This window comes from Maylandia zebra, linkage group LG14 (assembly GCF_041146795.1).
Source record: "Maylandia zebra isolate NMK-2024a linkage group LG14, Mzebra_GT3a, whole genome shotgun sequence".
NCBI lineage: Eukaryota > Metazoa > Chordata > Actinopteri > Cichliformes > Cichlidae > Maylandia > Maylandia zebra.
Genome location: NC_135180.1, coordinates 36,752,927 through 36,767,593, shown reverse-complemented (window position 1 = coordinate 36,767,593; position 14,667 = coordinate 36,752,927). Strand labels below are relative to the sequence as shown.

Sequence of the window (14,667 nt, the reverse complement as noted above, 5' to 3'; positions counted from 1 at the left end):
AGCACCGCTCCTCTAAAACAGCAATAAGGATCATTATTAGGTTATTTACATTATTATGTCAATAACAAAATAACTTAAAGCAAAAATTGGGAAACGTAAAGTCCAAAGTCTTTATATTAACGGCCATCTGTCAAACAATACTGTTTGGTCTAGGTCTAAACAGAGCCCGTTGTGTGTGGCGTCTTCTTTTGCGCATGCGGGCCGCTTTGAGCGTTCACACTGAACGCTTTTGCTGTCGCATTTTATTTGTAGTGTGAACAAGCAGACAAAAAATCGGATTTGATCAAAAAATCAGAATTGAGCATTAAGACCTGCAGTGTGAACATAGCCATAATGGCACCAGCAGGCACACACACACCTTGCTTGGAGCCAGAATATTGTAAAATCAATGTTAATTCTCAGCTAAAGTCAGTCCATGAGCTGCATGTGTCAGCACTCATTGTGGAGATATTCAGTCATTAAACACACATCCTTGCGAAGGTCCGTAAAAAACCTATTAAACTCATTTTCTTGTTGTGCCATGAGGCAACAACAGCAGGGAAGATAACAATGAACCTTTGCCAGTGTGTAAGTTTTCAGATAAAAGGCTTATCCAGGTCTTACACTACCAGCATCAACACCTTGTGTTTCTCATTTTGGAAAGTGTCCTCTACAAACAGGACTTTGTCACATTAGGTTTTCATAGTTACACACTAGATGTCCTTTGGCCAAAACCAGGCATGGCAGGCTCTATTGATCTCTGAGCAATAATGGACCCAGTGTATCATCCAGGAGACTGTGGTATTGTGTTTTTCAAACAGCTTCAATATTTTTCCCCTTTCTTCTATTTCGGCTTTCACTTGCTTTAGAATTAAGCACCTGGTTAGGAAAAGATCAGAGTTTATTTGCCCCTTTATGGATCTCACCCAATTCCCTAATCAACCCAGTATCACAGCAAAACATGTATTAAACACATTTGATGCTTTGCCTCTGCAAAACGTGGAAGCGACGCACAAAAGGACATGTAATGCATAACTGAGACACAATGCATTGTGACTGCAAGAGCAATTAAAAAATTCAGAGACTCTGTAAAAGTGGCTGATTTCCTCTTGAAGATGATCTTCTCCCAACTCGTCGTGAACACAACAGCTGGCTCCACGGCTACAGCCCTACATTTGGGATGAAGCTCTAAAAGTGGACTGTCAGGTCAGGAGTATAATAACTAGGAGCATGCACAACATTCCTGTAGAGGTTAAACTGGCAGTATGGAGTTCCACTGTGATGTGTCTGAGGGAGAAAATTTTGAGAAACCAACATTAATTTGTGCCAATTTGCCAAAAGAGAAAGTGAGAGAGATTTTCCTTCCAGGAACTTTGTCAAGCCATCCAGTGTGCTTCACAGGTGGGAGAGTACATAAGAACAGACACGCATTTCAATGATGCATTCTCAAAATGGTGTTCTGTAAACTGACCAGAGGTGCACAAGAAAATTATCTTGAGGGGGCGATCTGCTAAAGTTCAACAGTTTCTTTTAAATAATCACACCTCATAAGATAAGATAACCTTTATTAGTCCCAAATTTGGGACTAATAAAGGGAAATTTGTTGGGTTAAGGCTGCCGACCTTTGCCTGCGCCATCTTACCCTTCCGACCATACACACATTACAGCATCACATGGGGAAGACAGGTCAGAGAGGTATAACAATGGAAAATGCACAAATTGAGGAAAGACGAGGAGAAAAAAGAACTCCCCCCAGACTGAGCTCCAACAGGGAGATCAGTTTGAGAACAGACAAAAAAACACCTCAGCACATGAATCAGCACATCTCACTACATAGAAGACATAAGCTTCGAAGGCATTTGGAGGGTGTGTGTGTGTGTGTGTGTGTGTGTGTGTGTGTGTGTGTGTGTGTGAGGGTGTGTGTGTGTGTGTGTTCCGTGTTCAGCCGAGAGAAAGTGTCCCTTCGCCCAGTTAGGCAAAAGTCAACAATCTTCGGTCGACGCGACCTTGACTGATGAGGGAGAGAGTCACAACACAGTCTTATAATCTAAAGAATAAAGAATTGTTGTTCTGTCATCTTTGATTTGATGAAGTAATTTCAGGGTTGATTAATTGGTTCCCTCTAGAAAGAGACAAAGAATGTCAAGTAAGAAGAACATGGAATCAGGATCAAAGAGAAGGAAGAGACAAATGAGAAAATAATGAGTTAAGAAGTGTCTTATTGTGAACGCACCTCAAGTTTCTGCTTGTGTAAGCACATTAGAGTCAAGATGTTCCTCAGTGAGGTGTTAAATGTACCTAGCTGAGTGGTGAAGTGCCTGCTATCAGCATGATAAATGTGCTTCTGACATGATAGAGCTATCTGTTCCTTCTCCCAGGACATTTACCTGCAATGTTCCAGTGACTCACTCACACACAACCTGGGGATATTTCTGTGCACATTTGATATTGAAATTAAATCTACGTGCCCTGAGTGGTCCATCAGAGAGTATTAAGCATGTAAATTAAAACAAAATGACTTTCAGACTCATCTAATGTTATAACCAAGTTGGAAAATGATCATGAAATAGCTATTACTGACCTCTGTAGATGTGGACTATGTGTGTGACTTCGCCCTGCACCGTCTGCTTTAAGTTGCCTTTTTATAAATGTATGAACAAATATGACGATGTTGCACTATCAGTGTGAATCTGCCCCCTTTCATCCCCTTAAATGCTACTCAAATCTGCCGTGTGACTGTATGAAGACAAATCGGGAATATTTCCGTTTCTGTGCTCACTTGCATTTTATTCATCTCTAAGTACCCCTTGTCTCCAGAGTTTTTTGGGACACCAAACATCAGAGAGAATCCATGACAGCACTGTTGAAGCTAATTGGATTTATCCAAATGTAATTCAGTCATCGTGCCAAAATGTGTCTATAGGCTTTTAGCCGATGATGGGATGAAGCAGATGGTCATATTTCACTTGCCTCTAAACTTCTTTGTTTTTTTCTTTGTGTTTTAAAATTAGATTTTACCTCTAATCTTTTGATTACAAATACGGGGAGCAGAAAAGGTCCTTTTGTATTTTTTAGATTCTGTTAAACCTTTTCTGTATATCAGATATACAACTAAGAAGTTGGGAAGAAGTCAGTCTGGTAAAGCAGCCTGTTTCTGACGTCAGAGCAGCGTCTGACGGACCTGTAACTGTGACAAAATTAATGAAGGCCTGTCAATATTATCTCATTCATTAGACCTTTTAGTGGCCCTGATAAGCTCATTTCCAGCTCCATTTTCTTTAGTCTTACACTCCAATAGCTTTGCATACGTCACAGTTCAAAAATATCCCTTATTCACCTCATTCTGAACCTTGTACTATAGCGCTTCTCCCTTTAAAACATACTTTTTCTAATTAGCGACCACTCGCAAAGGGATAAGCTGGTGGTGGGTGTGGCTTCATTCTCAGAGCCTCAAATTTGCTTTCTTTCTAATAGACAGCAGGGGGCAGTTTTTTAAGTAGGTAACCAATGGATGACATCACAGTGGGTCCATGTTTTACATACAACATTTCAGTGAAATCCTGACCAACAGTTGAGATGACAAAGAGTAGAAGAAAATATCAGAACCAGAGAATTTAGAGCCTTTGGAAGTCAAAACTCTTATGTCAGAAATTACTTTCACATCTGCTGATCTCATTGTTTGGCCATGTGTAATATGACCATCCACCTATGTAAGGGGCTAAACTTGACAGGAATAAAGAAAAAGCATGACCGCTCTGCAGTGTAAAGGTGAAAGAAAACGCAGTGAGGAGGTCGGGAGGTTCCTCTGCTGTTAGAATCAGCATAACTAACCTTCACAGAGTCAGTCGTCATTCTTCAGTTTGAATCTTTTTCAGAGATTTCACTCTGTATGCAGGGAATAAAAATTTCTGGTGCCATAAGACGGTACACTCAACAAAAATATAAACGCAACACCTTTGTTACTGCTCCCTTTCCCCATGGGATGGACGTAGAGACCTAAAATTCATTCCAGATACACAATATAACCATCCCTCCCAAACAGTGGTCACAAATCAGTCCAAATGTGTGGTAGTGGGCACATCTGCTATATTGAGATAATCCATCCCACCTCACAGGTGTCCCACATCAGGATGCTGATCTGACATCATGAGTAGTGCACAGGTGTACCTCAGACTGCCCACAACAAAAGGCCACCCTGGAATGTGCAGTTTTTTGCGCTATTGGGGGTCTGGGGTCCCAGAACCGGTCAGTATCTGGTGTGACCACCATTTGCCTCATGCAGTGCAACACATCGTCGCATGGAGTCTATCAGATTGTCAATTGTGGCCTGTGGAATGTTGGTCCACTCCACCTCAATGGCTGTGCGAGGTTGTTGGATATTCGTGGGAACTGGTACACGCTGTCGTATACGCCGGTCAAGCACATCCCGAACATGCTCAATGGGTGACATGTCCGGTGAGTATGCTGGCCATGCAAGAACTGGGACATTCTCAGCTGCCGTCTGCCCTGAACAATGTGAACCATGATTCATCCGTGAAGCGCACACCTCTCCAACGTGCCAGACGCCATCGAATGTGAGCATTTGCCCACACAAGTCTGTTACGGCGACGAGCTGGAGTCAGGTCAAGACCCCGATGAGGACGACGGGCATGCAGTTGAGCGTTCCTGAGACGGTTTCTGACAGTTTGTGCAGAAACTGTTTGGTTGTGCAAACCAATTGTTCCAGCAGCTGTCTGGGTGGCTGGTCTCAGACGATCTTGGAGGTGAACCTGCTGGATGTGGAGGTCCTGGGCTGGTGTGGTTACACGAGGTCTGCGGTTGTGAGGCCGGTTGGATGTGCTGCCATATTCTCTGAAACGCCTGTGGAGACGGCTTATGGTTGAGAAATGAACATTCAATGCACGGGCGACAGATCTGGTTGACATTCCTGCTGTCAGCATGCCAGTTGCACGCTCCCTCATTGCTTGTGGCATCTGTGGCATTTTGCTGTGAGACAAAACTGCACATTCCAGGGTGGCCTTTTGTTGTGGGCAGTCTGAGGTACACCTGTGCACTACTCATGATGTCAGATCAGCATCCTGATGTGGCACACCTGTGAGGTGGGATGGATTATCTCAATATAGCAGATGTGCCCACTACCACACATTTGGACTGATTTGTGACCACTGTTTGGGAGGGATGGTTATATTGTGTATCTGGAATGAATTTTAGGTCTCTACGTCCATCCCATGGGGAATGGGAGCAGTAACAAAGGTGTTGCGTTTATATTTTTGTTGAGTGTAGTTGGTTGTGAAAATGGCCTCATAACCACTAAATGAATATGTTCTCTTCAAATGGGAAAATGTTGTTGCATGCTGCAGCGAGCTGGTATTTGACTGCTCTGGTTTGGTTGTATAATTGACATCAGCGGGACGCTGTCAGCTGTTTGGAACCGGCATAAAGGCAAAACAATGCGATACGATACGACCCTGCTTCTCATTAAGACTCACATTAAACTTGTGTTTCTGTAATTATTAACCTCAGCATTGAATGGGCAGCATCAGCAATGAAAATAAAACATTATTTCCACTAATGTAAATGAAATAAAAGTCTCAATTTATATTAACAATTTGATCTTTTTCATCCTTCCATCACTCCTGACCTTCCTTGTTGAGCGAGCTCTGCTGTGAGCAGCTCTGTGCACCGTTTCAGCCTGTTGAGATTTCAGGTCTGGCCCTTAATCTGGAAAGCTCTTCGTTAGGGAACTGCAGCAGCACAGGTAACAGATCATTTGCGAAAACCAAAGATTTGCTCTTCACACTGAGTAATGAGGCGAACATGCACACAAATAGATCAAGTACCCAGAGTATCGTCTGGCTGCCAGCGACCTAACCCTGACAACAAGCCAGATTTATAAGAATAATGATGTTTATGTGAAGACATGGGAGCCCATTAGCTATGAAGCTGTCATCGCAAGCTAATATCCTCCTGTTTACCATGTGTGAGGATGTAGTAACTAGTTTATAGACTAATTTTTATACATTGCGTTTTCTGGGTTCACTGACCGTTCAAAGTGATTTTTTTTTAATTACTTTTTATCTACATACTGTGGATTATCTCTCCATTGTCACCCCTTAAGTAGCTTTTTCATTTAATTATATTTGTGGTGATTAGCCCAAAATCACAATTAATAACGCACGGCACTCCATTTCGATCTAATGTGAGATTCTTACCAATTTCTGACAGCGAGGATTTGATTTGCCTAAACCAATCAGTAAAGATCAAAGCACCAGCCCTAGTGTAACATAACTTTATGTCCGCAGTGATGCAAAGTTATTCCAACATTCATTTAACCAGGAAGTGAAACCCTCGACATTAAGGATATATTTTGCGAGTGGTGAGTGCATCAAGCAGCCAACAGTGCTTTGTACACATTGCTGTAATCTGACTGGCTTGGTGCTCGTGAGCTGGGAGGTTACAAACAAGCTAATGCTGAACACTTGTGTTCTCACTTGCACCTATCAGGTGATGTCTGGAGAAGCTTTGTTTTCACATAATAGCAGCTTTTCTATTTGCAAGATCATATATCTGCCATATGTACTTTGCAACATGAAAGGAGTGTAAAATTAAAAAAAAAAAAAAGCAGGAAGTGTGTGCACATGTGAGAAGACTCCAATTAAACAAAGCAAAATAACCTATTAAAAGTAATCAGAATTAGCACTTCCATAGTGTAGTGGCTTACCTAAACAACTCTGGTTCAATCTCTGGTGTTAAAAAACATGTGGCGCTATCTGCTGTGATGACCTTTGTAAATAAGGGAGCTGCTGAAAGTAGCTTCACCTTTCACTTGTAATTATCACTTTGCCTGCTTTACTTTGAATCCGTTAACATTTAAATTGCAATCTGGGCTCTGACTGTCCACAGATGTTCTCACATCCTTACAAACTGGGAATGATTCTCTGTCCTTCAGCCTCTTTCATCACAGTATTTCTTGTCTGGTGCCTGCTGCGACTTTCCAGACCTCCCCACCACCCACTGATCAACACATGCTGTTAAAGGGATTACTTGTCATCTTGAATTCTGGTCTTTTCTTTTTGCCTTAAGATTGTTATTGAATCAGAAATGTCTCTGTAGTTATTCTTAATTTGGTATATCCCTTAAAAGTCCAACAACCCCTTTAATTAGGAACTTCTAAGAAGACAGTGATGGAGAAAACATCAGTCTCCCTTAGACTAAAATCTGCTGTCTCTCTCCATCACATCAGGTATACAGCCATCCAACCAGCTCTACTTCAGTTTACTCATTACTGTTTGTTTAACAGCAGTGTGAGTCTGGACCTGTAGGTTTGGTGCTAATAGGTTTCTGAATGACAAGAGTAGCAATATGTTCTAATGAGCCAAAATCCCAGAGTGATAATATTCACCAACCATTAGCGTTCCGAGTTGAACCTGTTATCTGCTCTTTACCTCTTCTTCTTTTGTCTTCTGCAAAGAATAACCCAGTGACAGAAGGTGAAGCAGACACAAATGTGGGCATCATGCTGAAATAATTCGTCTGACATTTTAATATCCGGTCTGCTGTAATGTGACATGTGTGCTGTGACTGGTTCAGTAGAGAGAAAAATGTTTGTAGAATGAGACGCTGTTGAATTGTTGAACTGAAGTTTCCTGCTGGTAGAAAAACAACATTTTTCACTTTAGAAAAGAAAGGAAGGCACAAACTGTAATTACAAATTAGCTCGTTTAGGTTGTAAACAACAAGGCCGATCTGCCTGCGAGTGACTCCAGAGACGTTTCATAGTAATAATTTCAGCAGCAGGGTGAATTTAGTCCCTGACTGGATTAGTTTGTGTCATTTTTGTGATGAGTTTGAGATGAATTTGTGAAGATGTAAAAATCTGAAGCATAAGGTCCAGTTTTCTCTGATCTCACTACAGTAAAGAATCCATCCAACATTCATGAATCCAGATCTGATTAAATTCCCTTTCTTGGTGGACTGACCTCTGGTCCCATTTTTTTTTTCAACCAAATCCATCCATGACTGTTGAATTAATTCTACCAAAAAATAATTTAATTGCTGTCTTTTCCATACAGTATACAGCACCTTGAGGTGACTGTTGGCAGTAAAAAACTGGAGATAAATTATCTGGATTTCAGGAGTGTGACCACACTTCCAAACACGCACCTTCTGGGTATTATGTATAGCCCCCCCTGCAAACTTCTTCACTTTTTATTAGTACATGAGGATCTGCCAGGCCCGGGAGCTGCCACCAGTCCCCATTGAGGCCTTCCCCAAACCGCAGCTCATGTCTTGATTAACTGAGAGCCATACTAGGCTCAGGGAGACTCTACTGACCGTCTGTCCCGTGGTCATGCAGGGACTTCATCAAGCTTGGTTGTCTGTTCTTTGTGTGTTTTGATTAAAGAATGTTAGCTACCGCTCGTCTGCAGGCTTTATTTAAATGGAAAACTTCCACAACAAAATGGCGATGAGGATGGGATGGTCCTACCAGCTTTTGAAGCGAAGGAATTGGAGGAGTCACAGAACCGTGTGTTTCAGTCACCACCGAGACCATCAACTTTGAGGGAACTCCTGCAGATGGGTGAGTTGTAGCTAACTTTGTATACAGTCATGAGGAGTTTTTTGTCTTGCCGAGTCGTGAAGTGCTTGCTGAGTTCGAGTCTCTGGGAGGAGAATCCTGGGGTTCGAGTCCCCAGGCTTGTGTTCGGTTCTGGTGTTGTGCAAAGAAAAGCAATCGTCTGCTAGAAAGTAATTGCAAAAACACCGGTCCATCACAGGGAACGGTGGTTCAAGTCCACTGTTGATAATCACGTCTGCACAATACAGTGTGCGGAGTGACGGTATATTAGCACTTTATAAAACTCAATATTTGACTGTATGGTAAGAAATGCGAGTACAAGTATGTTATGAGATGAAAGAGAATGGTTGTGTGGAAAAAGTTGATGTGTGTGTAAAAACAGTGAAAAATGGGGTTAAAAATGTTGAAAATTGGGAACAAAAACAAGAAAAGAAAAAAAAAGAGAGGAGTGTAGAAATGTGTGTAAAAGTTGCTTCCAACTAGCGGGAGAAGGTGGTACACCAGCTCCCCTAGGGTGGACACACACACACACAAAATTAGCAGAATTGTTGATGAAAATAAGCAATAAAATAGGAAGAGGGTTTGGTGTTCTTCAATGTAGGGCAACTATAATCTCTCTGGGTTTTTAAGAAAGGCGAGTTCAGAACCAGAGAGGGGAGATGTATTGTTTTAAGCGATTCGCCTTTATCTCCTAAAAATATTAGCAAATCTAAAATGAGGACGTGGGCCCAGCTAATGAAATAAAACTGAATTGAAAGGCTTAACTTTTTGGAAGTCTTTTTGTAAAACATCGGTGCTGCAAAGATCAAACAAAGTTCCAGGACACAGGAAATGGATAAAAAATGTGTTTCCAAAAAAGATTAACATGGCTCATGGGCTAACCAGAACAAATATGGCAAAGTGAAAGTTATGGAATGTGTAGAAAATCTAACATACATCTAGTTTTCAGCACCAATCAGTTTACCTTCTCTGGAATAGGGCTGTAAATCCTGGAGCCATTGCTTCTGCAGCTAAATTCCTGCATTTTTGGTTCTTAGTGTGTTACATTGGGATTGTTGCACAAACATGATGGTGGTTTCTTTAGAGAGCAGCAGAAAGAATCTGTGTTAGCTGCTTGAAGTGGCCTGTGAACCAGCATCTCATATTCGTGAAGGTGTCAGCCATGCTTCTCTTTATCGATTGCTGAAACGCGGCTCTGTTATTGCCCGGGATGCTACAATGTTTGTTTACTGCGGCGCTCCAGCTATTTTATCTGCCCTGTGACAGGAAGTGTGTGTTTTGTGTGTGTAGTTTGTGTCCTTATATAGGTTTATACCTGCCTCTTTTGTTTACTTTTGCACTCCATGGCATTATTATTTGTCCTAGAAGTGTGTGTGTGTGTGTGTGTGTGTGTGTGTGTGTGTGTGTGTGTGTGTGTGTGTGTGTGTGTGTGTGTGTGTGTGTGTGTGTGTGTGTGCGTGGGTGTGGGTGTGTTTGTGTATGTGTGTTTGGCACACTTATGCTGGCAGCATAATAACAAGACAGCGAAGACAAAATATGGCTGACAGATAAAGAAAGAAACAAGACCACAACACATCAGATGCACTAACTGCATCACCTTCCTGCTAGTTGACTTTTCTTTTTCATTTGCCTGACTTACCACACACACACACACACACACACACACACACACACGCACACGCTCACGCTCACTCTCTCTCTTGACCTTTGTAGAGCTGCCTTTCTAAATCAGCACACAATCAGAGTAGATTACTTCGAACAGTGAGGGCCATTAAGAAGTTTTTTTGTTTTGGTTAATTTGACTTGAACCAAAAGTGATGAATTCCAACAAAGAATAAACTCAGGAGTGTTGTAACATTGAAAAATTAGGAATCCTAAAAATCTTTTAGTATAATTTGACCTGAATCACTTAAAAATATAATAGTGCATTCTCTGTTTGTCAGCTGGGTGGCATTGTGCTACATGGTAGCGCTGTGATAAGTTTACTGCTGTTAGTGAATAGCAGAAGTTGCTGGAACATTGGCAATGAAACAGAAGCATTTAGTGAGTTTAAGAGGAGCATATTTTGTTTTCTAAAAGCAGGAGTGGACTCACACTGTTCATATTTCATATTTAAGTAAAAGCTTCATTACAGTGGCTTTTAAACCAGAGCGTCACATCAAAATCAATAATTACTGCTTCTGCATTTGGGCATCAGGTGGTAAGAAGCCTAAAAAACACTGAAATGTTGTAAAGATCTTTAGCACTTGACCCACTTGAGATGGTCAGAGGAGAGCGAGGAGGCTCTTAAGGACTGTTTTGAGTCGACTGTGTGGGAGGTGATCTGTGACGACCATGGAGAGGACATCGACAGCCTTACTACATGCATTACTGACTATATTAATTTCTGTGTGGATAACACCGTACCTACCAAGACTGTACGGTGTTTCTCCAACAACAAACCTTGGATTACCCCAGAAATTAAAGCTGTCCTCAAGCAGAAGAGGAGGGCCTTCAAATCCAAAGACAAAGAGGAGTTGAAAAGGGTGCAGAGAGAGTTGAGGGGACTGATAAGGAATGGGAAGGACAGCTACAGGCAGAAGATGGAGAACCAGCTTCAGCAAAACAACGTTGGTGAAGTCTGGAGAGGCCTCAGAACCATCTCAGGCCACAAACAGCAGAACTCTCTGCCTGGGAGGGATGTGAGATGGGCAAATGAACTGAATCATTTCTTCAACAGATTTGATTCAGCCATGAGACAGTCTACAACATCGGCTGCAGACTCACCCACCCCCACTGCTGCTGTTCCACCTCAGACACTTCACACCTCCTCTATTCACCCTGCTCACTCCCCCCCACCCCCAACAACAGCATCCAATACACACTCAACACAAGGCTCCAGCCTGTCTCTCTCAACCACCCAGGTTAGGAGGGAACTGAGGAGGATTAATGGCAAGAAGGCAGCGGGCCCAGATGGCATCAGCTCGAGGGTCGTCAGGTCCTGCGCGGACCAACTGTGTGGGGTGATGGAGCACCTCTTCAACCTGAGCCTGAGGTTGGGAAGAGTCCCACAGCTCTGGAAAACCTCCTGTGTTGTACCAGTGCCAAAGACTTCACGCCCCAAGGACCTCAACAGCTACAGGCCGGTGGCTCTGACATCCCACCTGATGAAGACCCTGGAGCGGTTGGTCCTGGCTCAGCTTCGGCGCCTAACAAGCTCATCACTGGACCCACTTCAGTTTGCCTACCAGCCTGGCATTGGAGCGGATGATGCCGTCATTCACCTCCTACATCGTTCCCTCGCTCACCTGGAGACCGCTGGAAGCACTGTGAGAATCATGTTCTTTGATTTCTCCAGTGCCTTCAACACTATTCTTCCCTCGGTTCTGAAGGACAAGCTGGTGAACTCTGGAGTGGACCATCACCTCACTACCTGGATCCTGGACTACCTCACCGACCGACCACAGTATGTGAGGACTCAGGGCTGTGTGTCGGACAGGGTCGTCTGCAGTACGGGGGCCCCACAGGGAACGGTTCTGGCTCCGTTCCTCTTCACCATCTACACTGCAGACTTCTCCCACAATTCCACCCAGTGCTTCCTGCAGAAGTTCTCTGATGACTCTGCAATAGTCGGCCTCATCACTGATGGGGACGACAAGGAGTACAGAGGACTGACTCAAGACTTTGTGGACTGGTGCCAGCTGAACTACCTCCAGATCAACGCCAGTAAAACCAAGGAACTGGTGGTAGACTTCCGCAGGCACAAGCATTCTCCACTGCAACCACTGAACATCCAGGGTATGGACATTGAGGCTGTGGACAGCTACAGGTACCTTGGTGTTCATCTGAACAACAGACTGGACTGGACTCATAACTCAGACGCCCTCTACAGGAAAGGGCAGAGCAGGCTGTACCTGCTGCGGAGACTCAGGTCGTTTGGAGTGGAGGGCCCACTCCTGAAGAAATTCTATGACTCTGTTGTGGCTTCTGCTATCTTTTATGGTGTGGTCTGCTGGGGCGGCAGCATCTCTGCTGGGGACAGGAAGAGACTGAACAGGGTGATCCGAAGGGCCAGCTCTGTTCTAGGATGCCCTCTGGACCCAGTGGAGGTGGTGAGTGACAGGAGAATGGCGGCTAAGCTGTCATCCCTGATGGACAACATCTCCCACCCCATGCAGCAGACTGTGACAGCACTGAGCAGCTCCTTCAGTGGGAGACTGCGGCACCCACGGTGTGGGACGGAGAGATTTCGCAGGTCTTTCCTCCCCACTGCTGTCAGACTCCACAACAAAGACTTTAACTGAACAAACACACACATCCACACATGTGCAATAACACTAAGTGCAATAATCTTTTCTGGCATCGTTGTATTTTTACTCAGTTGTATATAGCATTCGTATTCTATTTTTATCTTATTGTATATTTTTATTCTATTTTATTCTACTGTATATAGTATATTATTTTATTCTATTCTGTACAGCTGTGTACTGTATTTATTCTTACTGTATTCTAATTTTTGCGTCATAACTTTTGCACTGTCCACTTCCTGCTGTGACAAAACAAATTTCCCACGTGTGGGACTAATAAAGGTTATCTTATCTTATCTTATCTTATCTTATCTTACTGAATGAATCATTATTAAAATAACTTTAAAAAATCGGTAACAATCATCTGTGTAGGTTTTCAGTCATCCGGGTCATGGTCATCTAAGAAATCTAAGAGGTCCAGAAACTTACGCTGGATCCAGATAAGAGAAGACAGATGGTTTGAAAGAGGAGTGAAAGAAGCATCTATGTCTACTGTGAACGTCTATCTTTGAACAGAGGCGTTGATTTACGACACCAACTGTCTGCCATCTATAATCCAGTTTTGAGATCCTTCCCAGCCTCCTTAATGCCCACTCACACTTTGCGTCAGTTGATCTCATGATAGGGTGGGGGCAAGCTCTCACAGTGGCTTCACTCGAAACCTCTATTGATAATCACCCACAGCCTTTTTCACACCCCGACTCGTGTGATGAGGCACATCACCAGTAGTGGGTCAATGATTCTCTTAAGGGACACCCCCACTAGAGAGTACCTGGGACTCTCCATCATTTGGTCTTAGAACCTCGCTGATGAGAGGTGAAAAAACTTAAAGAAGTCCAGTCGCTTCTCTTTCCAAGCTCCTTAGAGTTTTTAACAATCATGTCACTTTTTAATTGTTTTGGTGCATTTTTGGCTCCAGGCAACAGGTGAGCTGCTGTATTGAGTATTAAGTAATTGAGCAATTTTAAGCAGCAGGTGCTTTTGTCTAGCTTTGGGATCCTTTGCATGCCAGCAATCTTCCTTTGGGGAAACACCAATTGAGTGTTGAAAGTCTGGCAGCCATCCACGGTCGGACATCGAAGCAGGGAAGGTTTCCCTGGCGTGGCAAGCAGCCAGATACAGTAGCTGTTTTCAATTTACTATCCAACCAGAGAACACAATTATATCCTCAAATATTTAAAGGAGATTTGATTTTTTTTAAAGATGGGTACACACAAAATTGTTACAGTCAAACAGACAGGACAGCAAATTTGTTGGCAAAAACAAGCAGCAGATTTGTCTTTGACTGTTGAACCGGCTCACAGGAGATGGACAACTTTGCTTTCATTTCATCTGTCACCTTCGGATCATCATCAGCAGCCTTTAGGTAGTTTATTTCTGGTCATGTTGGCTCCACTCAGGGACTCGCACATTTTTCAGTTTGTTACACCTTGATGTTGCAGCAAGTCTGTCGGCACTGATCACTCCTACCAACTTTCATTGACTACCAGCTCATCACACTCTGATGCTTGGCCCTTAAGTGTCACATAATAACACACTGAGTAAGCACTTTCCCTTTTTTCCCTTGGTGCACAAATGGACTGCAAAAGAGCTCGCTCTCTGCTGACATAATCACCATTGGAGCAAAAATGAACTCTGCAGGTGTTTCCAGTTAGGGTGGAAGACATTTGGCTTGTAGGTGTGATGAAATGTATCAATACAAAACTCTTTTCTAGGGTTTAATCACATAATTGCCTAAAATTAACAAAACTGCAACAGAAAAGTAAAAAAAGAAAAAAAAAGAAAAGCTAAATGAAAGTGGAAATCCAATTTGCTAGTATGTAA

The 14,667-nt window shown here is 43.0% G+C and overlaps 1 protein-coding gene across 4 annotated transcripts in view; it reads left to right on the top strand.

The window, feature by feature from the left end:
• The window catches only part of slc8a2b (solute carrier family 8 member 2b), a 208,436-nt gene that overhangs the window by 50,726 nt on the left and 143,043 nt on the right, over positions 1-14,667 (top strand). The gene's annotated exons all lie outside the window — the stretch shown is intronic.